The sequence below is a fragment of the Muntiacus reevesi genome, chromosome 1 (genome assembly GCF_963930625.1).
Source record: "Muntiacus reevesi chromosome 1, mMunRee1.1, whole genome shotgun sequence".
Taxonomy (NCBI): Eukaryota; Metazoa; Chordata; class Mammalia; order Artiodactyla; family Cervidae; genus Muntiacus; species Muntiacus reevesi.
The window spans coordinates 69580336-69608298 of NC_089249.1; positions in this window are offsets into that span (position 1 = coordinate 69580336).

Below are 27963 nucleotides of genomic sequence, written 5' to 3' on the forward strand. Positions count from 1 at the left end.
ATTTCTTTTCTACTCTGGAGTGTTGTTTCTTTGCTGGTCTTCATGAAAGAAAGAATCCTCTCTGCAGCTGTGTTCTCCAAATTCCTTTAGAAACCAGAGTATCTACTTATTTCTAGCTCTCTATTACTTTCATGTTCTTCACTGAGGCCCATTGCCTCATCTACTCTAATAAAACTTGGGGAATGAGAAGTAGATCTGACCTGTTTCACATTTTCAGTGATATGTATCTTCTCACTGCCTAAGCTTCTAAAATTCAAAGCTTTTCTCTCCTTTAGTAAGTATTTATTAATGTTCACACTCCAGCTATTCAAATGAGGGAAGAATTATAAAACAACTGGATATCTCCTCACACCTGTCAGAATGGCTGTCATCAAAGAGACAGTAAGTAACAAGGTTGATGAGGTTGTAGAGATAAGGGAATCCTCATGCACTGTTGGTGGGAATGTAACACAGCCATTGTGGACATGGATTTTTCTCAAAAACTTAAAAGCAGAACTACCATATCCCCCAGCAATTCTACTTATGGGTATTATTCAAAGATAACAAAAACACTAATTGGAAAAGATATTGGCAGCCCAGCATTCACTGCAGCATTATTTACAACAGTTATGATATGGAAACAACCTGTGTCCATCAATAGCTGAATGAAAAAAATGTGATATATATATATAAAATATATATATAATATATATCACATATATATTATATATAATAGATGAATGAAGAATATATATTTTTCAGTCATATATATTTATATATATGAGTAATAATCAGCCATAAAAAAATGAATGAAATCTTGCCATTTAAAACAACATGGATAGGAGGGGGATCAGGATGGGGAACACATGTAAATCCATGGCTGATTCATGTCAATGTATGAACACCGCTAAAATATTATAAAGTAATTAGCCTCCAACTAATAAAAATAAATGGAAAAAATTTTTTTAAAAATAAAATAAAGTATAGCTGATAGAGAAAAACATGGATGGGCTTAGAGGGTATTGTAACAAGTGAAACAAATTTGAGAAAAAACAAATATTGTATGATTTCACTTGCATGCAGGATATGAAAAATAAACAAGTGAATAAACATAATGAAACAGAAAAACATAAAGAACAAACATAAGAGAACAGAAACAGACTCATAGGTACAGAAAATAATCTGGTGGTTGCCAGACGGAAGAGGGTAGGAGAATGTGTTAAATAGAAAAGGTTTAAAGGTACAAACTTCTAGTCACAAAATAAGTCACAGGAGGTAATGTAAAACATATAGAATATAATCAATAGTATTTTAATAACTTTGTATGGTAACAGATAATAGACTGATGATGATCATTTCGTATCGTATAAAAATATCAAATCACCATTTGGTACACAAAACAAAGATAATATTTTAAGTCATTTATAGTTTAATAAAAAAGAATTATAAGATAACTAGAAATAATGGGAGGAAAAACACACTTCAGAGTGCTATTTCACTATATTACTTATTACAGCAGTATAACAATAATAATATTCATTTTAATTGCTAAATGTTATTTAATGCTTATCAGAATTTCTAATAAGGAACAAGGTATGGATGACTTCATGCCTTGGCAAGAAGGGAATCAGAAAAATGAGAAAAAAATATATACAATATAAAAACAGGAAATATCTTAGAGATCATTAGTTTAGAATTTTGTTCCTGATCTTTTATTACCAAGAATTCCTCAGAAGTCTTTTCTATCTATGAAGTAGACACTTTGTTCTGAAAAATCTTGTATGTCTGACAATATGTGTTATCGCTTGATTTCTTCATTATTGATTGATCCAGAAATCTACACTGCCTATTGGTCTTTTAATTAAGTAAGAGGTAGCATTTTAAGGGGAGACCTAGATCACATATGAAAAGGAAAACTGGTCATAGCTAGGAGTCTAAGAGAGACATGCAGAAGCTGCTCTCTTTTTCACTCACACCTTACATGGCCCGCATTTCCATATTGACCACTCTGTGCATTTTTGCAGATAGCTACCTGCCCAGTCCCTCTAGCATTAGCATTAATTACTTTTTGCTCTTTGGTGTATAGCCTCCTCTGGCATATGTTGCAGGTCTTCCTGTAGCCATCATGTCATCAGGGACCCTATGCCCTGCTTTCCTGATCTGCTTTTTGAGGCTGTTTTTAGGAGCAAGACTTCAAATTCTGATCCACACTTCTCTCTGGCTTGGATCCCTGAGGCCCAAAGCCCAGCTGTGTTCAGTGTTAATACAGTAAGTTGAGAAAGTTGATACTTTTTTTTGGCTTTCTGCTTTATTTAAACATGTGCATCAGAATCACCTGGAGAGTCTGCTGAGGTACAAAATGGTTTGGTCTCACACCCCAGAGATTCTGGGGACCACACATCAAGAACTGTTGATTTTTTTATTAGGGTATAGTTGGAGGCAGTTCCAAGAGGGAGTGGGTATATATGTACATAGAGCTGATTCACTTCAATAAAACTAATGCAACATTGTAAAGTCGCTACACACCCATCTTAAATAAGAAAAAACGAGTTGCTACCTTAACCGAACATAGTAAGGGATCCCCAAGTTCAGAGTGATTGGTTCATTTGACGTCTCTCCAATAATGCTGTACAGATTCCTCACTCCACAACTTTGCTTATTTTGTTCCATTTTCCCAGAATTCTCTTACCTTTTCTCTCTGTTTGTCAAAATCCTCCTGAAATCATTTTTGTCACTTATACTTAGAAGAGATTTTGTCTTCCGGTGAACTGTTACACCACATGTGCCACTTAGCTGATATCTGTCCTTAACTTCTCTGGGAGCTGATATCTGTCCTTAACTTCACTGGCAGAACCTGTGATGTTGTAGAAGGGACAAGGGCTTTAGAGCCAGATGAATCTAGATTCACATCTTAAAGTCACCATATCCTAGTTCTGGGATCACCAACAAGTTACTTAACCTCTATGAACTTTTATTTTTTTATCTGAAAAAAAAATTGATAATAGTACTTAATGCACAGAGTTGTTGTGAGGAGAATTTTAAAACCACATATGCTCTGGCTTCTCTGATGTCTGATGTCTATACTGGAGACAATTTGACATTTTTCAAAATTCACTTTTCATTGCTGAGGACAGAACAGTGTACAGCCTTACAATGGTTTGACTTGCTATTTCTCAACTTTCAGTTCAGTTCAGTTCAGTCTCTCAGTCGTGTCCGACTCTTTGCGACCCCATGAATCGCAGCACGCCAGGCCTCCCTGTCCATCACCAACTCCCGGAGTTTACTCAAACTCATGCCCATCGAGTCGGTGATTCCACCCAGCCATCTCATCCTCTGTCGTCCCCTTCTCCTCCTGCCCCCAATCACTCCCAGCATCAGGGTCTTTTCCAATGAGTCAACTCTTCGCATGAGGTGGCCAAAGTACTGGAGTTTCAGCTTCAGCATCAGTCCTTCCAATGAACACCCAGGACTTATCTCCTTCAGGATGGACTGGTTGGATCTCCTTGCAGTCCAAGGGATTTCTCAACTTTACAATGATGTAAAAGCAATGTCCGCTCAGTAGAAACCGTACTTTGAATTTTGAATTCTGATCTTTCCCTCAGTTCACAATGTGCAGTACAATACTCTCTCGTGAGGTTTCACAGGGCAGAGACCCTCAGCTCCAGTAAGCCTGGTGGTTACCAGGATAAACAAGCAATACACTTACAACCATTCTGTTTTTCATTTTCAGTGAAAATTATTTAATAAATTACCTGAGCTGTTTATGCTAACAATAACCAAAGGAGAGCCGGAGTGTCTGAATCGATAAAAGCGGGAAGCAGAGGATGAGACGGTTAAATACCATCGCCAACCCAATGGACATGAGTTTGACCAAACCCCGGGAGAGAGTGAAGGACAGGGAAGCCTGGCAGGTTGCAGTCCACGGGGTTGCAAAGAGTTGGACATGGCTGAGTGACTGAACAACAACAAAATAGACTGTAAGACAAAAATTGTTAGTCGAGACAAAGGACCTTTTATATGGACCAAAGGGTCAATTTAGATATGACAATTATAAACGTACATGGGGACTTTACTGATCGTCCAGTGGTTAAGGACCTGCCTTCCAATGCAGGGGATACAGGTTTGATTCCCAGTTGGGGAACTAAATTCCACATGCCATGCCCTGGAGCAGTTAAGCTCATGCTTAGCAACTACTGAGCCCAAGTGCCCCAGAGCCCATGCACCGCAAAGAAGATCTCATGTGTCATAACTGAGACCTAATGCAACCATAAATAAATAAACAAATATTTTAAAAAACCATAATACACCTGACACCAAAGCCCAAATTGCATGAAGCAAACACTGACAGAATAAAAAAGAGAAGTAGACAATTCGACAATAATTGTCAAAGACTTGAATACTCTTAATGAGTGATAGAAAAGTAGACATAAGACCAACAAGGAAATAAAAGACTTGAATAATAAGGTAAGGCTACTAAACCTAATAGATATTTATAGAGCATTGCATTCAATGACAGGAGAATACATATTCTTCTTAAGGATTCATGGTACATTATTCAGGATAGACCATAGTTAGGCCATAAAACAAGTCTTGATAAATTTAAAAGTATTGAAATTATACAAAGTTTATTCTCTGACCATAAGAGAATGAAATTATAAACATATGAGGATTGGAAGTGTGTTTATTCTCAAAGGCTATCTAAAAATTGCAGATTATGGAGGGAAGGAGAAAAATGTTGGGGAACATATCAAGTTCTGCCATGTAGAGTTACTGTAGGGATCAGTACAATAAAATATGAGCAAGACTTTTGTCATTCATAAGCCATTATACAAGGTGAATCATTGTTGTCACTCATGGTCAGGTTGGCGGAGATGCTAGACATCTCCAAGGCTAACTCAACCTGAAATGGAGCAAGCATTTTTTTTAAAAAACAATTTTTTTCAAAAAACAATTTTTTTCTTGAATTCAACATTTACTCTCCAAGACTTCAAACTCAGCGAAGCATAAAAGAGTATTTCTCCACAAAGTTGATTAGAGACTAGCTTTTTGCTGCCAAAAAGTTGCCCTTCAACCCAGGTCCTCTGGTCACTGGCTTCCTGGGATCAGGGAGTCAATTCATAACAGTTAAATTTGTGGGTATTGTCAAGCACTAGGCAATTTGTTCTTTTCTCTGATGACCTTGTTTTTATTGAATACTGTCACGATTTCTGATTCTCCTAAAAGCTTTTAGGTAATTTGACTTTGCATGAAAGAGAGGCAAGGAATTCAGCCAACATGGAACTGAATGAGTATAAGTCCTGAGTACATTGATTTATAAGTACAGACAGAGATCAGAGCACCTGCACACTCTTATCTTGAACCCATGCCATCAGAATTAAGTAAACCAGTCATAAAACACTCCTTCCCCCCCCCCTCCAAATCTGGCATCCCCATAGCTCTGTTCACAAAGGAGTCAAAGAAAACCTCCAACAATATCAGAGTCCAAAATAGTTCTTATATATTGGAGAAACTGGAGAAAATAAAAAATAAATACTCTGATGTGCCCTTTCCAGAATTTCCCACTAAGGCGTCCCTATTAAAGTAAATCATCATACATAATATCTCTGACATGCAGCCCAAAATATTCACCAAAAACTAGTAATTTGGGGGGAACCTGGTGTTTTATTGTAACTCTTTATGTGAATTGTTCATTTTGCCTCATGGTTTTCATGTTAAAGTATTTTAAAACTCAGTCAGTCAGTTCAGTCGCTCAGTCATGTCTGAGTCTTTGTGATCGCATGAACTGCAACATACCAGGCCTCCCAGTCCATCACCAACTCCCAGAGTTCACCCAACTCATGTCCATTGAATCAGTGATGCCATCCAATGATCTCATCCTCTGTCGTCCCCTTCTCCTCCTGCCCTCAATCTTTCCCAGCATCAGGGTCTTTTCCAATGAGTCAGCTCTTCGCATCAGATGGCCAAAGTATTGGAGTTTCAGCTTCAGCATCAGTCCTTCCAATGAACACCCAAGACAAATCTCCTTTAGGATGGACTGGTTGGAACTCTGTGCAGTCCAAGGGACTCTCAAGAGTCTTCTCCAACACCACAGTTCAAAAGCATCAGTTCTTTGGCACTCAGCTTTCTTTATAGTCCAACTCTTACATCCATAGATGGCCACTGGAAAAACCATAGCCTTGACTAGACGGGCCTTTGTTGACAAAGCGATGTCTCTGCTTTTTATTATGCTATCTAGGTTGGTCATAACTTTCCTTCCAAGGAGTAAGCATCTTTTAATTTCATGGCTGCAATCACCATCTGCAGTAATTTTCGAGCCCACAAAAATAAAGTCAGCCACTGTTTCCACAGTTTCCCCATCTATTTGCCATGAGGTGGTGGGACTGGATTGCATTTTAAAACTATATACCTTCAAATAATAATAATATTTCAAGGAGAATCACCACATGTGACATGTGGCTGCAGTCCTCTTGCCCGAGACACCGCATTGCTCCCCTTTTTAGAAACCTGGGCATTGGGCAATGCCAGGGCTCATTTAGAATTCCCTCACACAGACACCGGCCAGGCATGTTCCTGTTCTTGTTGCCCCTCTAGCCCTGTTTCTCTTCTGATAAGAGATTCACACTGAAAGCGCTGGCAAGTTTTGCCTAAAGATAGTAATAGTGTTAGAGGGCATTCCTACAGGGGCTTATGCTGACCGTTTGGGAGATAGCATATCTTATTCACCTGTTTTGTTCATTAACGTATTGTAAGTGCCTAGAATAGGATTGAGTCACATTGGTAGGTGCCATGCTAGTATTTATTGGATGACTAATATCTTCTAAGGACTTCATTTGTCAGATCTTTTATTCCAACAAGTAAATAATGTCTGACATCACAAAATAAAATATTTAATCAGAGTTATTACTTTGTGCATACTTTGTGTATTTCAACTATGCAAGAAATCCTTTTTTCCAGTCCATCTTTCATAGATGAAGAAAACTGTTTAGGAAATTAAGTAACTTGATCCATTTCACATAATTAGTGGAATTTTGTCCAAAATTAATTTTTTTCCACTAGGTCTCACTTTCTCTCACTTTCAAAAGATGCCACATTACACAAAGGCACTCTTTTCCCATAGGAGATATGTCAAGGGTTATTCCAAGACTTGATCCTAGGAGGTTTTGAAATTTGAGTATCTAACTACTTGGTCTAGTCTACCTGGGGCTCACGCATTAGTTTCACTAATATTGCTTTGTGCTGAGGGAATTCTGCTCAATACTCTGCAATAACCTAAAGTGAAAATGTTAGTCGCTCAGTCATGTCTGACTCTTATTGACCCCATGGGCTGTGACCCACTAGTCTCCTGTGTCCGTGGAATTCTCCAGGCAAGAATACTGGAGTAGGTAGCCATTCCTTTCTCCAGAGGATCTTTCTGACCCAGTAATTGAAGCCAGGTCTTCCGCATTGCAGGTAGATTCTTTACCATCTGAGCTACCGAACCTGAAGGGAAAAAGAATTTGAAAAAGAATAGGTACATGTATATGAATAACCAAATCACCCTGCTGTACCCCTGAAACTAACACAAAATTGTTAATCAACTATACTCCAGTATAAAATAAGCATATATATGTATGTATATACATATATATACACATGCATATACATAAACACACACAAAATTGCCCTGTACTGTCCTGAATAATAGCCAGCAACCACATGTCTGACTAAGGAGCACCTAAAATATGGCTAGTCCCAACTAAGATGTCCTATAAATGTAAACACACCAGATTTCAAAGATCTAGTGTGAAATTTTCAATAATGTTTATATTGATTACATTATTCCATTATAAATATTATCATAAATATAACACTTAAATTAATTTTATTATTTTATCTTATTTCTTATAACTACTAGAAATTTTAGGAACTTTAGATGTAGAGCTTACATTGGGATTAGCTCAAGCTGGAGAGAAAGGGGTGACTATCTTCTTGTTACGAACAGCCACAAAGAAGCACTAGGTGTCTGCCAAACACATCAGGCCACTTCTTTACTCCATGGCTTTGCATGTGCCTAAAATGCTCTTCTTGGGCTTGACCACCTGCCCTGATCTCTAGGGGGCCTAATTCCTCTGTCCTTTTGTTCTCCCTTCATTACAGCCCCTGATAAAATATTTGGCTCTTTAAGTTTGCCTATGCCAAAACAGTGAGATGGTTGAAGACAAGAGTGCATCTTACTGTATTACTAACTCCTGGCCTGACATATTTGTTAAACTTAATGAAATTGAACTGGGAGTTGGTGCAGTCTTTCCAGGAATATGCTGTGATTCTCATTCTATCTCCTTCCCCTTCCTTTCCCCACAGCTCAGTTCCAGTACCTTCCCTCACACAGGCATCTGTACTTTGAGGAAGCTCCAAAGTACAAGAATTCTTTGACCTGAAAAGTCCAAAGATGTAAGGCTATCAAGGGTCAATGGAGAGAGCTCTGATGGAAGATGACAGGAAAACTGGGCTCCACGTCCTACTCCATGCTCACAGGCTGCACTGAACAAGTCACTTCATTCTCCTCTGAGGTAAGATCACTAAAGTCTAGAATTTTTTAATTTAATAGAGAACAGAAATCCATTTCAGATTAATGAGCAAAAAAAAAAAAACACTACAAAGTGTTTTTTAGAAGAGTCTGAAGCAAAATACTCTCTGTAAATCAAATATATGGAAAAACACAAACATTCATTGCAACAAACACACTGGAGAGGAGAGTGGAGAGGAAGAGAAATTATTTTAAAAAGGAAATAAACAAAGCACATGGAGGCCTTTGCACAGACCAGTAGTGATAGCTGCCATAAATTAAGGTGTATTCAACTCTCTGCATGTGAAGTCCAGAGAAAGGCGGCAGTTTAAATTTATGAAAATTGGCTTGGCCAGATTGATTGACGAGAAAGAGAAGTCTGTAAGCAGGAAATTAATTGCGACATGTGGGCAACAGCAGGGAGCAGGAGGGATTAGAAAGATGAAAGGAGCACGCAGGTACCCTAGGAAAGTGACAGGATGAAGAATAAGAAGTTCAAAGAAGAGCAAGTCCTGCCCAAATCCACAGTCATTAGATATCAGTCTAGTTCCTTTACCCCAAACCTTGCTAAAAGACAGAAAGACCCATCTAAAGAGCTTTCTCTGATTTAACATAATGAGACATTATGTAAAGAGTGAACTTAATTTAGATGATGGAGTTGACCAGAACAAACAGCAATAAAGCAGAAATGATTAAAAACATGTCAATCACATTTATCCCTCAGAGCGTAAATGTTTACACAACCTCCCAATCAACTGTGTTACTTTAGCCACCAGACCAACTAACCTGGCCTCCTGGTGTTGAAAAAAATCCAACAGTAAAGACCTAAGCAACCATTGCATTTCTGAAAGCGCAATAATAGAGGAACTTCTGTCACCACCACCTGCAGAAAATCTGGTCATTTTGCAGGTAGCAAAAGAACAACCACCACAACAGAAGATTATCCTGGAATTTTTTGCTGAGAAGCCAGCCCTGCTATGGATTGAATTGTGTGTTCCTCCTCCACATCCCATGGGCTCATATACTGAAGTTCTAGCCCCAGTACATCAGAATGTGAACTTCTTTGGAAATACAGATTTCTCAGATGCAATTAGTTAAGACGAGGCTACATTGCAGTTGGAGCGGGGGTTGGGGGCTGTCCCTAAACCAGCATTACTAATGCATAGGCCTTCCTCTACTTAAAATGGGACACATTCAAATAAACTCGTGGTAAACTGAGAATATCACAAGTGAGGAATTTATTTAAGACACCTAACACTTAAATCTTCCTAGGTGGCACTAAGTGGTTAAGAATCCGCCTGCCAATGCAGGAAACACAAGAGATGCAGGTTCAATCCCTGGGTCGGGAAGATCCCCGGGAGGCGGAAATGGCAACCCACTCCAGCTTTCTTGCCTGGGAAACCCCATGGACAGGGGAGGCTGGCAGGCTACAGTCCATGGGGTTGCAAAAGGACTGGACACGACTAAGCGACTGAGAAACACAAATGTCATAACTCAGGCTAGCCTGCCTTAAACATGTTCAGAACATCCGTTAGCATCCTGTGTGATGAAAGCATCCAACATAAAGTCTGTTTCATAAACAAGGGTGGACTATCTCATGTAATTTATTAAATACCATACTAAAAGTGATAAACAGAATGGGTACAGAACGGCCTTACGTGTGTCCACTGTTTACCTTTGTAATCACTGACTGTCTGGGAGCTGCTGCTGCCCAGTATAATGACAGAAGCATACCACATATCACCAGCCTGGAAAAAGAGCAAAATTCAAAGCGTGAGGCTTCTGGTTCAAGATGGTGGAGTAGAAGAATGTGTGTGTGCTCATCTCCTCCTTTGAGATTACCAAAATCACAACTACCTATTGAATAACCATCCATAAGAGGATGCCGGAACATACCAAAAAAAGATACCCCGTGTCCAAAGACAAAGATGGAGTCGCAGCAAGATGGTAGGAGGGGCACAATCATGATAAAATCAAATCCCATAGCTGCTGGGTAGGCGACCCACAAGCTGGAGAACAATAATACCAAAGAAGTTCTCCCACTGTTGCGAAGGTTCTGAACCCCACATCAGGCTTCCAAGCCTGACGATCTGACAAAGGTACTGGGGATCCCCAAGGAATCCGACCTTGAAGGCCAGTGGGATTCAATTGTAGGAGTGCCATAGGACTGGGGGAAACAAAATTCAACGTGCGGTTTCTACTGAATGCATTTCACTGTCACACCACTGTAAAGTTGAAAAATGTTAAGTCGAACCATCATAAATCTGGGAACTTCTGTGCTTGCAAAGAATGGGGGACTATGCACACACGTGTACACACATGATGCCACACGAAGATAAAGGCAGAGTGGGGGAGATGCTGGTACAAACCAAGGAGAACCAAAGATTGTCCGCAGACCACAGAAAACTTGAGAAGACGCCGGAATAGATTCTTCTTCATATCTCCTGGCAGGAACTAGTGCTGAATACACTTTGATACTGGACATCCACCTCCAGCACTGAGACAACCCATTTCTGTCGTTTAAGCTACTTGAGTACTTTGTTACTGAAATCCTAGCAAACTAATACAAGCCCATGACTCAATGAATACAAAATAATGCCCTAACTGGCTGTAAGGTAACAGGCTCTCTGCCTAAGAATCACAGTTCTTAAGAACAAAGACTGGCTCCATCACCTAGAAGTTAAGACACCAGAGAACATTGCTAGACTTTCAGCACCCCAGTTCCCTGTGAATCAGATGTAATAATAGTCCTACTTCATAGGAGGAAATGAGTTAATACTGTTTTGTGTATAATATGTACTCAATAAATATTAACTACTTTGATTGCCATAGTGCACTGTAAATTACAAAGTAATGTGTAAAAAAAAGTGGGTTCCTCCTGCTTGCTGCTCAAAAGCCAATAAAGAGTCAAGACTGATGGAAAGGTTACCTTATTCTTGATATTGGCAACCGGGGGAGAGGGAAGACACCTAAGCAAAGGCCAACAGCCCTCCCGCCCCCCACCCCCCACTGACTGACAATCAGTGGGCAAAAGTTTTTATAGGCTGAGGGGGCGGGCACAGTCAGCTCTGACAGTCACCTTGAAATAGGTCATCTGTGGCCTCATCAGTGTCATCCTGATTGTTTTAAACACAGTTAACCTTCAGTTCCAAGGAGCAGTTTGTTCCCATCTCCTTGAGGCAGCGTATATCACAGCTACAGCCTGGTCATCATGCAGCTAGCTTCTTCTGCATGGTGGAAGCTTCACTGCCTGTAAGTCAACTCATAGGATATGGCTCAGGATATTATCTATAGCCCTTGAGAATGAACTAAAAGTCCTTCACTGTGCTTAATGACTAAACTATTATTTGGCATCCTATAACTATTTTCCTTTTAATTCTGCATCTTCTCGCTTCTCTGATTAAACTTATTCTTTGGTTAAGGTCTTTTCACAGACAAAAGCCAGAAAGATAAAGAACATTACAGTATACTAACACATATATACGGAATTTAGATAGATGGTAGCAATAACCCTATATGCAAAACAGAAAAAGAGACACAGAAGTACAGAACAGACTTTTGAACTCTGGGGGAGAACGTGAGGGTGGGATGTTTTGAAAGAACAGCATGTATATTATCTATGGTAAAACAGACCACCAGCCCAGGTGGGATGCATGAGTCAAGTGCTCGGGCCTGGTGCACTGGGAGGACCCTGAGGAGTCGGGTGGAGAGGGAGGTGGGAGGGGGGATCGGGATGGGGATTACGTGTAACTATATGGCTGATTCATGTCAATGTATGACAAAACCCACTGAAATGTTGTGAAGTGATTGGCCTCCAACTAATAAAATTTAAAAAAATTAAAAAAATAAAGTCAGGCTGAGGCCACAGTAGGCAAGGACCATAGGGTCTTGCTCCATTTCACTTTCACATGTTTTGTTCCATCTTCTCTCAGTTCTGTGGCAGTAGAAATTTTATTCACAATTTACAATTGGAGAAACTAAAGTCCAGATGTTTTAATTAGAAAATATGAGGTAGTTTTGTGATAAAGATGGATCCCAACTCTACCACCTTCTAGCTATGTAAGAGTCATTAAACCAAAACGGTCTCATGGTTTTTTGAATGACTGAATTCTTGCTCTGGGCTATTAAAGAAGTTGTGCAACATCACCTCATCTCAGAGTTTTTGTTCCTAACCCAAAGGGAAGAAGAGAGAAAGGTGAAAAGGTAATACAAACAGCATTATCAAAGGTGTTCTATATGTCAGTCACTGTATATATCAGATATTATAGATATTATCATATCTGATTTTCACACCAACCCTATGAGATGTTACTATCCCCACTTTATAGATGAAAAACTGAAGCTCAGAGAAGTTAGGAAACTTAACATATTTACACATCTAGGAAGTAAATAGCAAGCCATAATTTAAATGCAGATGTCTGATTACATAGTTCATGCTCAGTTTGCAAATTTCTGATCCTAATATCAGTGAAGCATTGAACTTCTGAAGACTCAACCATCCCATTCTTAGTACATAAAAAGCAAAATTAATCATGCAGTTATCTGAGGCAGGAACATCCTTTAGTGACATGAAACACATAAAGTTATTTGCAAATTTGATCAATGAGACGCTTTTGTGCTTGCAGTCATAACAAGAGACTCAACGTTTGATTTTTTTCCAATGATATCCTATTTATAGCACAGGAAATCAGCATGCTCTATAAATAGCAGCTAATGAAATCTTACTTTAAAAAATTCATAAACTTAAATTTAATTATCTGCTAAATATGCTTGTGTTTCCACCAATAATCAACTATTCAGTTAAAAACAATGCAAGTCTGATCTAACAACCAGAGTCAGACCTACAGAAAAACCATCATGTAGGAGGAGGAAGTCGATGGTGTCCCAGTCTTTGTTCCCCATGTCCATTATCCTTGTAACTGCTCAGTGCACGTCTCTATCTCTTTTCCTTTCCCACCAAAACCAAGTTCTTAAGAAGTCTAGCTTCGGGCATCTACAGTTTATGATAAGTTTTAAACACTGTGTTACTGGATATCTAAATCATTGATCTCTCAGCTACAGGAGGTACAGGAGCAAAGGCAAGAAAAGGATGAAGGAGGGAGAGGAAACTGGGCTTTGTCCTTTATGATGATAGTGATATTATTGCTAAATCAACCACTAATAGTAGGGAAAGCTGAAAAGCAGGAGAGAGAGAGATGCAAGCTTTTCTTTTCTGTCTACATTGTTCAAAAATTTTGGGTAAAGATAACATGATGAAATGGTGATATTCCCACCTCTTGAAGAATTTTCCAGTTTGTTGTGATCCACACAGTCAAAGGCTTTGACATAGTCATTAAAACAGATGTAGATGTTTTTCTGATATTCTCTTGTTTTTTCGATGATCCAACAGATGTTGACAATTTGATCTCTGGTTCCTCTGCCTTTTCTAAAACCAGCTTGAACAACTGGAAGTTCACAGTTCACGTACTGTTGAAGTCTGGCTTGGAAAATTTTAAGCATTACTTTGCTAGCATGTGAGATGAATGCAATTGTGTGGCAGTTTGAACATTTTTTGGCATTGCCTGTCTTTGGGATGGGAATGAAAACACCTTTTCCAGTCCTGTGGCCACTGCTGACTTTTGCAAATTTGCTGGCATGTTTAGTGCAGCACTTTCAGGATTTAAACTAGCTCACTGGAATTCCATCACCTCCACTAGCTTTGTTCATTGCGATGTTTCCTAAGCCCACTTGACTTCGCATTCCAGGATGTCTGGCTCTAGGTGAGTGATCACACCATCATGGTTATCTGTGTCATCAAGATCTTTTTTGCATAGTTCTGTGTATTCTTGCCACCTCTTCTTAATATTTTCTGCTTCTGTTAGGTCCATACCATTTCTGTCCTCTACTGTGCCCATCTTTGCATGAAATGTTCCCTTGGTATCTCTAATTTTCTTGAAGAGATCTCTAGTCTTCCCCTTTCTATTGTTGTACTCTATTTCTTTGCACTGATCGCTGAGGAAAGCTGTCTTCTCTCTCCTTGCTATTCTTTGGAACTCTGCATTCAAATGGGTATCTTTCCTTTTATCCTTTGCTTTCACTTTTCTTTTCTCAACTATTTGTAAAGCCTCAACAGCCATTTTGCCTTTTGCATTTCTTTTTCTTGGGGATGGTCTTGATCACTGCCTCCTATACAATGTCATGAACCTCCATCCATAGTTCTTCAGGCACCCTATTAAATCTAATCCCCTTGAATCTATTTGTCACTTCCACTGTATAATCATAAGGGATTTGATTTAGCTCATACCTGAATGGTCTAGTGGTTTTCCCTATTTCTTTCAAATTAACTGAATTTTGCAATAAGGAGTTCATGATCTGAGCCACAGTCAGCTCCCAGTGTTGTTTTTGCTGACTGTATAAGCTTCTCCTGTAGTCTAGGGGGAAAGGAAAAAATAGATAAATAGTCAGAGATGGTAGTGCAGGAGATGGTAGTGCAATGTTAGCCTCCCTTTTCTACTTTTCTGATAAATACTTAACCTCTGTATGCCTTAGTTCTCTCTTCTGTAAACTACAAATTCTAATACTATTACCTACTATATAACTGTAGAACACTGGGGTTTCCCAGGTAGGAAGGTAGTGAAGAATCCACCTGCTAATGCAAGAGATGTTAAGTTCAATCCCTGGGTTGGAAATATCCCCTGGAGGAGGAAATGGCAACCCATTCCACTATTCTTGCTTGGGAAATTCCGTGGACAGATGAGCCTGGTGGGCTACAGTCCATGAGGCTGCACAGAGTCAGACACAGTTGAGCAACTGAGCACTATATAACACTGAAACAATTAAATAATTCAAAGTACTTATGAGTGTTTATCACAGAGTAGCAGGCTTCCCTACTACTAGGCGCTAGTGGTAAAGAATCTGTCTGCCAAAGCAGGAGACGCAAGAGATGTGGGCTTGATCCCAGGGTTGGGAAGATCTCCGGGAGAAAGAAATGGCACCTTACTCCAACATTCTTGCCTGGAGAATTCCATGGGCAGAAGAATCTGGTGGACTATAGTCCATGGGGCCGCAAAGAGGCAGACAAATTGAAACTGAGCACCACATGGTAAGTATATGCTAGTTGTGAAGAATCCCAAATTTTCTTCCTCCTATTACAGCAATTAAAGAATAATGAGAGAGCAAAATGGCATCAGCAGCAGCCAGGCCTCTTGACTGGCCTGCAGTTTATGCTAAAACCACCTAGGAAAAAATAAACATGCTCCAGGTACTGGTATAAGAAACCCAAACCTTCACCCTTTTCCTGACACGTAGTCATAACCCGAGTGCCTGTCAGCTCTCAACCACAGCCACCCTCAATCTTTCTGAGCACTCATTCCTCTGAGCTCCTTCCTCTCTTGGTAGCACCCAGACCTTCCTCCCCTTACACCTCATGTCCCCTCTCTCCTGCCCAGTCGTTCCAATCACAGTTGTGAAAGTACAGGCTGCTGAGGGAAGGGTACACCTTGGCTCCTCTCCCAAAGCAATCAGTTAGGGAAGCACTCGCTTCCTTTAATGGGCAGAGCAACATCAAGCAGATGGGAAACCCAGACCCAGGTCACTTTGCAGAGTCTAAGTTATGCTGGGGCTGCCAGTGTTTGTACGTGACCTATAAATTGAAACTTAATTGGCCATTAATGGATTCATCTAATTAAAAACACTTGTAATTAAGCATGAAGAAGAAAAACAGCCTGAATTTTGGACATGGAGAAAGCAGAAATACATTTGATGTGGTCGATAAACCCATACTTAACCCATACTTATTATTTCCTGTAATAGTGTCATGTAACACTGAAACCACATTAAAAACTCAGTATTATGCTCTCCACTCCCTGGTCTCACCATCACAGTCCAGAAGCTTTAAGACAATTAATTGACAAGGTCAGCAGTAGTAGCTCTAAGGTGTGCTCCAAAAGGCAAGACAAGAACAATAGGGAAAAACCTTTAGAAATATTATGGAATTGCAGCAGCAGTTTGGAACAGAGCAATTTTGCCCGCTCTGGATCTTATAAGTGGACCTGTAAGAGTGGAGGTTCCTAAACTTGCTTCTTCCCGCTGAATTTCAGAAATGCAATAAAAATAGCATACTGACCTGCCACAAGGAGGCAAACTTAAGGAAACAGATTCTCAGACAGGTCAGCTAACCTCCCCACTGCCACACAGCGTACACAGCAGAGCCAAGGTTTCACAGTAACCCTGCCTTATCTCTCTCACGGATAATTGGAAGGATAAAGTGATATCAGGTATGTGAAAACCCATGTAAATGACAAATATATAATCAATAGATGCATCTACAATCTATGGGGACACAAAGAGATGGACACAACTTATCAGCTAAACAAAAATACATTAATCAAAATTGGCAATTATGCTAGCTAATAAAATATCTTTAAAAAAAAAAGATTCAATTTTACCTTCTTGGGCTGAAACCATGGGATCTCAAATCCATGCATCACAGTGCAATCCCTAATGTGTTTGTGAAGCATCTAGCCCAGTGCTCAGCAGTGAGAGGGCCCAACGGGAGAGCAGGCTTTGGAGCCAGAATGCCAGAACCAAAGCCTCACTTCACTGTTTAACAGCTGTGTGGCCTTTGGGGAAGTTTCTGTTCTACAGCTCAGGTGGCCCATTGGTAAAACGTGGAGAACAGCAGTCCTATCCCATCGGACTGAAGGAATACATAAAGTGTTCTTCAAACAGGGTCTGGCATACAACGAGCACTTCTAAGAGTTATGCCAAGATTCACAAAAAGCCCAGTCTCTCCCCAGGGCTCCCTTCCCTAATGGGTTCCCAAATCTCCCTGTGTGCTTCATGGCATGTATTAACAATATCATTCCTAGCGCTTCTCCCAGCTCTAGCATGAAACCAACATATTTGTGTAACCCTTGGGAGGGATTGGGGGCAGGAGGAGAAGGGGACAACAGAGGATGAGATGGCTGAATGGCATCACCGACTCGATGGGCATGAGTTTGAGTAAACTCCGGGAGTTGGTGATGGACAGGGAGGCCTGACATGCTGCGATTCGTGGGGTCACAGAGAGTCGGACATGGCTGAGAGACTGAACTGAACTGAACTGAACTGGGAGTGGTGTCAGTCACTCAGGCATGTCCAACTCTTTGCGACCCCATGGACTGTAGCTTGCCAGGCTCCTCTGTCCCTAGAATTCTCCAGGCAAGAATACTGGAGTGGGTTGCCATTTCCTTCTCCAGGGTAACTTCCCAACCCAGGGCTCGAACACGGGTCTCCTTCGTTACAGGCAGATTCTTTACTGTCTAAGTAACCAGGGAAGCCAGAGTGATAATAGGCAACAATAGCTCTCCTGGATGCTAAAACAGGCTATCTCTGCACGGCCATTGCTCCAAGAACAACTGCCCAAATGTGGAGACACTCTGACAGCCCCTGCTGGCAGCCTCTCTGGACCAGCACTGCCCAGCCCTCAGCCACTCCACCACTCCCACCATCCCAAGCACAGTCTGGCCTCTCTTACCTATCACAGCCCATGGTGAGACCTGCTTGAGGGTCTCTGCAGAGTCAGCCTGTCTCTCTCCTTGTCAGCCTAACACACAGTGAGAGCCATCATAAGCTTCCCAGTCTCCTGGGGTCCAGACCTTACTGTCTATTTCTGTCCCAGGACCAACCCCTGCCAGGGCTGGCTGCACGGGCATGTGATTGGCGTAGGCACACAGGATCGATCCTAACTGAACTGTCAGAGGACAGTGAGTGTGTGCTGGTAGTTTGGGACTTTGGCCCAGCTGATAATTGTCTCACCTTCCTACCTCCATAGGACAGATTCTCAGTCACCCTTTTCTCACTCCAACCCTGTTACTACCACCATCCTCTGCACAGGGTGATCAGGCAAGGGGGAGGCCTCATTACTGTAGTTGAATTTTGCCCCCAGAAGGTCCTGAGCATGAACTAAAGATGGGCGGAATACTTGTCTGGGCTGGGGCAAGGCAGCAGCCATGCATCCACACCTGGACCATTAGCACCAAACAGCCATGGTGGGGGGTGGTGCGGTTACTGGGAGTGACTGGCAGGAGGTTGGAGGTTGGGGATGGAGTTCTGGCCATTGCACAGAGCTTGCAATCCCTCAGCATTTGCCTGTCCACCAAGTCTTGGGAAATGGGCCATGGAAAGGGAATAGTGATTTCCCCAGCCCTGGCCAGGGCCCACATTTTCATTTTTTTTTTTTTAAATATTATTTTATTAGTTGGAGGCCAATCACTTCACAACATTTCAGTGGGTTTTGTCATACATTGACATGAATCAGCCATATAGTTACACGTATTCCCCATCCCGATCCCCCCCCCACCTCCCTCTCCACCCGACTCCTCTGGGTCCTCCCAGTGCACCAGGCCCGAGCACTTGACTCATGCATCCCACCTGGGCTGGTGATCTGTTTCACCATAGATAATATACATGCTGTTCTTTCAAAACATCCCACCCTCACGTTCTCCCCCAGAGTTCAAAAGTCTGTTCTGTACATCTGTGTCTCTTTTTCTGTTTTGCATATAGGGTTATCGTTACCATCTATCTAAATTCCATATATATGTGTTAGTATACTGTAATGTTCTTTATCTTTCTGGCTTCCTTCACTCTGTATAATGGGCTCCAGTTTCCTCCATCTCATTAGAACTGATTCAAATGAATTCTTTTTAACGGCTGAGTAAACACATTTTCATTTTGTACTGAGTCTGCAGATTATATAGTGAGCTCCAACCCATTCTCAGGATAACTGGCCATCAATTACCTTTAGGGAAAACTCCATTCTTCCATCACAAGAATATGTTCAGGTTCCATGATCCCAACATGCCAAGGTCCTTACATTTTATCTGTGGTTATCTAATAACCTGGTGGTTACCTTATAACCCTGGTGGCTCAGATGATAAGGTGTCGGCCCGCAATTCGGGAGACCCAGGTTCGATCCCTGGGTGGGGAAGATCCCCTGGAGAAGGGAATGGCAACCCATTCCAGTACTCTTGCCTAGAAAATTCCATGGATGGAGGAGCCTGGTGGGCTACAGTCCATGGGGTCACAAAGAGTTGGACACGACTGAGCAATTTCACTTCACCTTATAACAGACACTGTGCACATATGAAATCATGATTACAAGACAGTGTTTTATGTACTACTAAATTCCAAAAGCTAGCCCTTCAGGACTCCATTGCTTCAAGGATCCGTGAGAACAATAATAATGGTAAACAGATCAGAGAACCATAGATGGCCTAGTTTTGTGGCACAGTTGGAAGCTCTGAGAGAAAATATTGTTCAGGAAGGCTTTGATCAAAGAGAGGGCTAAGAATACCACAGTAAGATGTATTAAGTCAATAAGCTACATAAAGCCTTAGAAACATTTTGAGCAAGGGAATAGTTTTTCAAACACAAAATGAATTTAATCCAAGTGAACTTTGGGAGGTAATTTCTTTGGCCATACTATCTAGGGGGCAACCACCTCCTATTCTAAAAAATACAATTGACTCAAGACAATATGCCCTCTCATTTGATTCCCCAGGGCTTCCTCATATGTGTTTATGTTCTTGTCATGTTCGCTTATACAGGACATCTCCATCTGAAAATGTTTGTGAATAAAGGGAGCCATCCCTATAGGATGGGACAGATGGAGAGGTTTCAAAGGAATCTTGTGCTCTCCTAAAAGAATTAACACTCAAACCAAACAATCTCATTTCCCTTGTTCCCACTCACTCCAAGAAGTAAATATTATTATTGATTATCCGGAGACAAAGAATTCCTCAGCCTGCTTTGTGTGGTCTTTAATGGTACTATCTCAAAGTTTACATATTATTCCTTTTATATAATTGTACTGAGGGTTTTTGATGAAGTAAAGAGACCATGCGCAATGTCTACTTTTTCTGTAGCTTTTGGTCACTCTTTCATTTCCTACAGACCAGCCTTGTGACTCAGGTAGCAAGTTACCAGTTGAAGCTACAAGGAAACACTCCTAGTAGCTGGGAGAAACAGAATAGACATTGGTTATAACAGACCTATATAGTTCCTCTTCCCTTTAGACGTGGCTCCCACTCAAAAAAAAAAAAAAAAAGTTTCTAGTCCAAAAGAGGTTGTGGTCATACATCTCACCCTGTGAGGGGGTCCACAGGGTGGGACCTTGAACCCTCTCAAGAGTAGAAAATGCATCTTATTCATCTCTTAGTCCCCAGAGCTCCACATAGTGTTGAAATATATTAGGTACAGACTAAATGTTTGTGGAAGGAAAGGATGAATGCACCAGTCATTACAACACAATAAATAATATGATAGATTTTTCTCCAAATAGAAATCTCCTCTTTTAAATTTTTTTTCTGAAATTTGTTTTCATCACAGAGATAAACATGGTACTAATTGGAGGCTATGAGCCTCTTGAGGTCAAGCATAAAACCACTGTAATTTCACTGCTGAGTGTGTGGCAGATGCATAGAAGTCAGGGGTCAACAATTATTTGTGAAATGAAAGTGTGCTACTTCCTCTGACTGCACTGAACCAAGTCAGGTCACCAGCCCCTCTTTAGCACAACTGGACCTCGTGGTTTGTCCATGATTTTGGTTATTTTTGATGTGGACCATGTTTATTTTAAAGTCTTTGTTGAATTTATTACAATATTGTTTCCATTTTATGTTTTGGTGCTGGGACCATGAGGCATGTGGGATCTTAGCTCCCCGACCAGGGATGGAACCTGAACCTCCTGCATTGAAAGAGTCTTAACTGCTGGATGTCAAGGAAGTCTCTTGATTTTGGTTTTGGAAGCAGGACCAGGACCAAATCTCACAGCCTTCAGGAATCCAGCATGAAATCTGCACCAGTAAGCCCTTTGCCTGCTCTGTCAGGAGCTCAGCAAGGCTCTGCAAATTGGTGAGCCTTGCAGACCCCTGCCTTCCTCCTAGCTAGATGAGAGCTACAAGGTTCTGACAAACCAGGCAGGCTCAACCCGCTTGGATCAGGGGCCAGAGGGCTCAGCCGTCTCCCTAGGCCACTTGGTCCCTCGCTCACTGTTTCCCTGGGGTCTGAAAGATCAGATCTGAGAAGACTGAACACCACAATGATGGGCTTCATAAAGCGTGAAGAAGACCTGACAACCCCTCGACTCTGCAAAATCCTAATCAATACTCAATTCATTAGACAGTTAGCTTGCCCAAGCTGCCGACTGGTTTCAGAAACTCTTCTGTTTTAGAAGGCAAACTGTCTAGTAGAATTCAGCTCTGGCCTGTTGTAAAAATAACACAAATTTTTGGATTATTTCTTTCTCCAACAGGCTGTGATTAGAAGAAGGATACCATCAATCCAACGCAGTCTTTTTTATAAGAAATACCAAAATAGAAACCCAAAGGTCCAGCTGGCCTGGAATCCTTCCCCCAGCTGTTCAGGCACCAGAAGGTAATTGTTGTGGCTAAACTTCCATTAGAGTCTGATGGGTGTCTCCCTCCACCAGGAAAAGAGGAAAACAGCTCCCACCAAGGGACAGCCCAGCCATAAACCCTCCGGAAAAAGAGCTCAAGATTCCTGAAAACACAGCAAGACATTTAGATTTAGAAAATCGGGGCATTTTCCTCAGCACAAATGCATCATTGTGATCTACAGGGCAATAACCTGGATGTTAGAAACACCAGTCTCTGATACTGTTGCTTGACAGATCTCCTGCCTCTGGGGGAAAATACACACGAGACAGGAAAGCTGAGCTCTGAGATGTGGAACGTAATTTTTTTTTTCCTTTAGGAGGTTTGTATATTTGTTACTGCCTTATAGAGAGAAAACAGGTTAAGAGGTATGACCAGTCATTTTTCTGAAAAAAGATTTAGCGTGGAAAGGGTATAAGGATAAACATCAGCTCATGGCAGGGTTCATTCATCAACTGCTGATAACGTCAAGGTTAGAAATGATGAGCCATTGCTTTTGATATACAGAGCCAGCCCAATGGTCCTCAAAGTGTGGCCCCCAGATCAGCATCAGTATCATCTGGGAACTCATCAGAAAGGCATTTTCTGAACCTTACCCCAAACCTACTGAATTAGAAACACTGAGGGTGAGACCCAGCAACCTGTATTTTAACAAGCCCTCTGGGTGTTATGATAAACGCTAAAGTAATAATAATAATAATATGGATGCCTGCTTCCCACCCCCAGGGATATTCTGATTTAATGGCGCTGGGTGTGTGACTGGGATTTCTAGCACCCAGGTGATACTAATGTGCAACAAAGTTTGGGAACCACTGCGCTAAGAGCAAAGACCCAACCCTTCTTTAGGTCTCTGATCACTTCTTGTACCTGGCATTTGTTGCCACTTCAGCTTTGAAGAGTAAACCCTGAAAGAGTCACTCACCTTTCAAAGGTTGATAACAAAGATGTAGGTAGAATTTTTACCTGCCGCCAGGTAAAAGCTGGTGCCGCGGCCAGCTGTTCAATGCCTTATTCTCACTTACTGAGTCCATGGGGGACCCTGTGCTCAAGCACAAAAGACATTTTACCATGAATTTGCCACTCCCTTTTAAAAAATAAAGCATATTTATTGAACAACATAAATATCAACAAATATTTTAAATGTGATATTATCAAAGTGACATTTTAACATTTTAATGTAAAGTGCTATTTTGGAGCAAAGTTTAAAAGTTTTAAGTATGATTCAGTGATTTTCTTATTATTATTTAATTCTTCTTCCATCAACTCATCCTATTTCATTGTTTTAAAACCAAAAACTTTCTCAGTCATTTAATTTCAACTTCCAGGTAGCTCAGGCTGAAAATAGTCGACTCTTGGTTGTTTATTTCTAGGCATATCTTAAAGCTCTGTCAGAGGCAGTCCAGTCCACAGTTTATATCCTCAAGAAAGGGGTACACTATAATGGAAAAGAATCTGAGTAGGAATCTAGATAACTGAATAACTTGTCTGCACACTTTAAGCTCTGAGTGACATAGACACACACTTGAAGCTAATACAACACTGTAAGTTAACTATACTTCATTCAAAAAAAAAAGAAAGAGATATACTCTGCCTTAGGTAGCAGCAAGATAAAGATTCCAAGAGATACTGGGTCTGGGAGTGTGGCAGGTATAAGCATCATGCAGCAAAGAGACCTGGGATGAGTGTGGAGACCAAATGCCTGATCTGGAAATGAAAGGCATAAAGGAAACACCAGAGCGAGTGAGACAACATCAAAGAGTGCAAGAAGCAATGCAGTACCAATCAGAAATAAGACCCGGAGTCTAGACGATACTCAACATTACAGGAAGCCTAACGATGATGGGAGCATAGGCACCGGCTGACCCAATAACAGGAACCAGGAACTTAGAGATGGGGCAAATCCAATACTGTATGATAACAAGATGCAGACTTTTTCAGTTTAAAAACAAAAACAGAGGCAGGTCCGTGATTCAGATTCTGTTTGAAACTAGACTTGGCTCATACCAGACAAGGAGACCAGGTTGCAGATCCAGGCTGACCAATGTAGACGGTACTGTACGTAACAGATATTCAATATGGTTTTGTTGAGTGAACAGACATTCAAAATTATTTCTGGTTTTAACTGCATATTTTTCTCTGCCAGTGACCACTGTGTGTCTGCCACAGCAGGCCCTCACTCTGTTACAAATTAATCTATCGCAGCAGCTGGAGGTTAAAATATAAGTGTAGATGCACTTTAGTTTAAAAAAAACAAAAAACTCTATACTACAGGGTGGTAAATCTGGATTTGGTCTCTAGTTCTGCTTCTAACCAACTTTGTAACTTTGGGCAAGTTCTATTATTACCTCTGCCTCTCCAGTCCTCATCTAGAAAATGAGGTAAGCAGGACAGAAATACTAGATGATCTCTAAAGTATGTTCAACTCTAAAAATCGCTGGGTCCACGCACGAGTATATTCCTGAAAATCAATGTCAAAAATTGGTTTATGATGTCAATTATACGGGTATCTGCCTATCACTGACTTCTTTTTACTGGTGAGTTCCAAGACATTATCAAGACCTCTGCAGTCAACAGGAGGTAAATCTGATCTTTTAGGTTGTTGGTGGGAACAAAGTACATTTCTGTGGATATACTGACATCAGACTTAGAGCACATTTGCTGCTGAGTAAATTTAACTGGAAGTTTCTTAAGTTTTCCCCAAGAAAAGCCCCAGGGCTTTGCCGTCACAGATAGGAAAGCAGAGATCAGAGGCTGAGAAGTTAGATATCTCCTTTTAGTTTTGGTCTTTGCACAGTGGGGTCAGAGGTGCGGGTCCTGGGAGTAGGGCGATGGAAAAAAGTATCCCAGACACATGGAGAGTGTGACATAAACACTCCCTTAAATCCCGCCCTTTTTCAGATTTCCCAGAGGACCAAGCCCACACCCCCCAGTGGCTACGTGCTACACTGCAGCCTCGCCAGAAGCAAGCTGGCCCAGAGGGCAGCCATCTGGACGCTGAAAGCCCATTATAGCTGTGACGGGCGGGTGAATCTGGTTACAGACGACAGCCTCCTCCAGCCTGACTGTCTCAGGCTTGAACACACTTAGGAAGCATCTGCTTGGGGCACAAGACGCCCCTCCCATGGAACGAAGGGAGGAGAGGAACGTGGAGACAGGCACACGGGCTTCTTGGCAGACGCAGGTCCTGGGCAAGGTGCAGACACTCCTTTCTTTCATCCGCCCCTGCTCCGTGATCATCTCTTGCTGCGCTGTCAGGAGCACGTACGCACACACGAATCCCTGGAATCATTCTCTCAGGATACTGTTAGACTCGTGGTTTGATTTAAAGTAGGAACAGATGAGAGATACCAGAACATCCAGGAGAAAAAAAGCCGTTTGCACTGGTGATAATCACATCTCCAGATGGCCCAAGCCTTAGACCAGACGAGGCTGCCCTGAGGTCTCAGGCTGGGGTCGTGGAGCAGACGCTGTTCTCACTTCCACAGCCCTGTTCCTGGGACCCTGGAGAAGGCTGTGTGAGGCAGCACAGGGGCTGACAGCCACTCGGAATGGGATGCACAGGAGCAAATCCCACCGTCCTGGATTCCAGAGGACTCAGTGCCCACATGCGCATCCCTAACGCAGGGTGGGTCAGGAATCTGCCCTCAGATTAGGACAACAAATGTCACCCTACTCCTCGCAGGACTGGCTGTGGCCCACCACGCCTAACTGGGCTTTCGTGAAGACCTCATATGTTTCCTGGCTTCCTGGAGGAAAACAGCCTGTCCCCTCCTTCCCAGAACGACCCCCTGCTCTACCCCACCTCTTAGACCCTGCCAGAAGCAGGAGAGGGGTCCAGGACCCGACCTCTGAGTGCCAGAACCCGACCTCTGAGTGCCAGAACTCCTAGACGCAAATCCCACTTTGCCACCCTTAGCCAGGCACTTCCTAACCTCTCTTCTCTCACCTCATTTTCCTTAATGTGAGCAGGATGATACAGCAGTTGCTTCACATAATCACTCTAAGTTAGCATCTGTAAAGTGTTTAGAAACAGGGTCTAGTCGATACTAAACACAGAAGACCTCTCTGATTTTTCTTGCATCATCTTTCTCCATTCTTTCCAACAATTCCTGATTAAAGTGATCACATTGTTTTCAGTTATTAGTTTAGATGCCTGTCTTTTGCCCTGGTTTTTGAGTTTCTCAAGGAAAGAGATCGTGACATTAATTTTCGTATCTCCAGTACAAAATGTTTAGCATGAAGCAGGCATTTGAAAAAAACGTGTATTGAATTAAATTAGATGGGAAACTAATAATAATACCTTTCATCTAGTGGGAGTTAACTGTGGGCTAGACATGCTGCTAAGTAATTTATTCATATTCATAAGCAGTTTCTTTAAATTTCATCTATGTTCTTCTCTTCATCAGTCAAGTTTGGCTTTCAGAAGCATAAAGGAAAATTGCTATTATAAACTAAAATTCAAGGACTTACAGTGAAGAAAAAGAAACAAGTGGAGAAGTGAAAATAAAGATAAATACTGATCAATAGAGAGATGTAGAATTATCATCTCGGAGTCTGTGAGCACAAAGGAAGGTGATACTGTGTGGCTAACTGAGCCCTTAGAAAAGCAGGCTTAAGTCTACAAAAGAGAGGTTAACAACTCAGAAACGCATCTACTGGGGAAGTCCTGCACAGAAATGGAATAAGAAGAAAGGGGATCAGAACACAAAAACCAGAGTACATGGACTACATTCTATATTATATAGATATGATAAATAGATAAAGACATAGAGAGATAAAGTTCTCTGTGTGTGCATATATACATATGCATCTATGTACATGCATATATATATTTATATTTCTCTCTGTGTGTATATATATGTACACATAAATGCACAAATAAATGCATACATGTATTAATATATACATATACATGTATATGCATAAATATGTATACAACAGGCTTCCCAGGTGGCTCCATGGTAAAGAATCTGCTTGCCAATGCCAGAGATGCAGGAGACACTGGTTCTGTCTCTGGGTCAGGAAGCTCCCCTGGAGAAGGAAATGGCAAACTGCTCCAGTATTCCTGCCTAGAAAATCCCATGAACAGAGAAGCGTGGTGGGCTACAGTCCATGGGGTCACAAAGAGACTTGACTGAGTGACTGAGCATGCATGCACACATTTACATGTGTAGCAAAAAAATGGAAGAAAAGTGGAAGGAGCTCAGTCTGAATCCAGTATGACCTGGGACTGTGAGGACTGATAACAAAAAGGCAAAACCCTAGAGCAAGCCAAGGCAGAGGACAAACACGAAAGAGAACAAATGAGGTTCTTTTTCTCAGAAGGAAGAGGTGACCGTCCACTGCTCCGATAAACAGAAAGGACCACGGCTTAAGAAGGGACGTCATCTCGACAGCTGACAGAGATGAAGCTCTTTGCTTCCTTCCTCTCCATTAAGGATAAGCATTGGCAAATCAGGAAGTGGCAAACAAACGCTCTCCACAGGGAACTGGTGACCACAGCAAGTGAAATGACAGTAAGAAAGCCCTTAACAGGTTAAAAGGACAAGTTAAACCTTTTACCCAGACAAAGTTGATAATACAACCATCACAAGTCACCTTTATTTAGCATTTTGTGGTTTTTAAAAACATCCTTTCACGCTATTATTATTTTATGAATTTTAACTTCAAAATGACTTTGCAATTTCGGGATGAAGCATTGGCATGAGCCTGAAGCAGTTTTTAAACTGATGCAGAAAATTCATCTTTATTTCATTTTCACATCAAAGAAAAGAGAATTAAATCATGCAGCTTAGTTTTATCCTTTAAAAAATATTTTTAAATGTGTTCTAACTTCTATCATGAAAAAATAGGTTTTGGCAGAAGTCACAATAAAAAATGAAAACCCAGATTTAAAAAGGATTTGGGGGACTTTAGGACAAGCAAATGTTAAATGTAAAACAAAGGTGAAAGGAAAAAGAGAGAACCATTTGTTGCCCAAACTGGGCCTGTTGCTGTGTTCTCACTCACCCGTCAGAGCTCTTG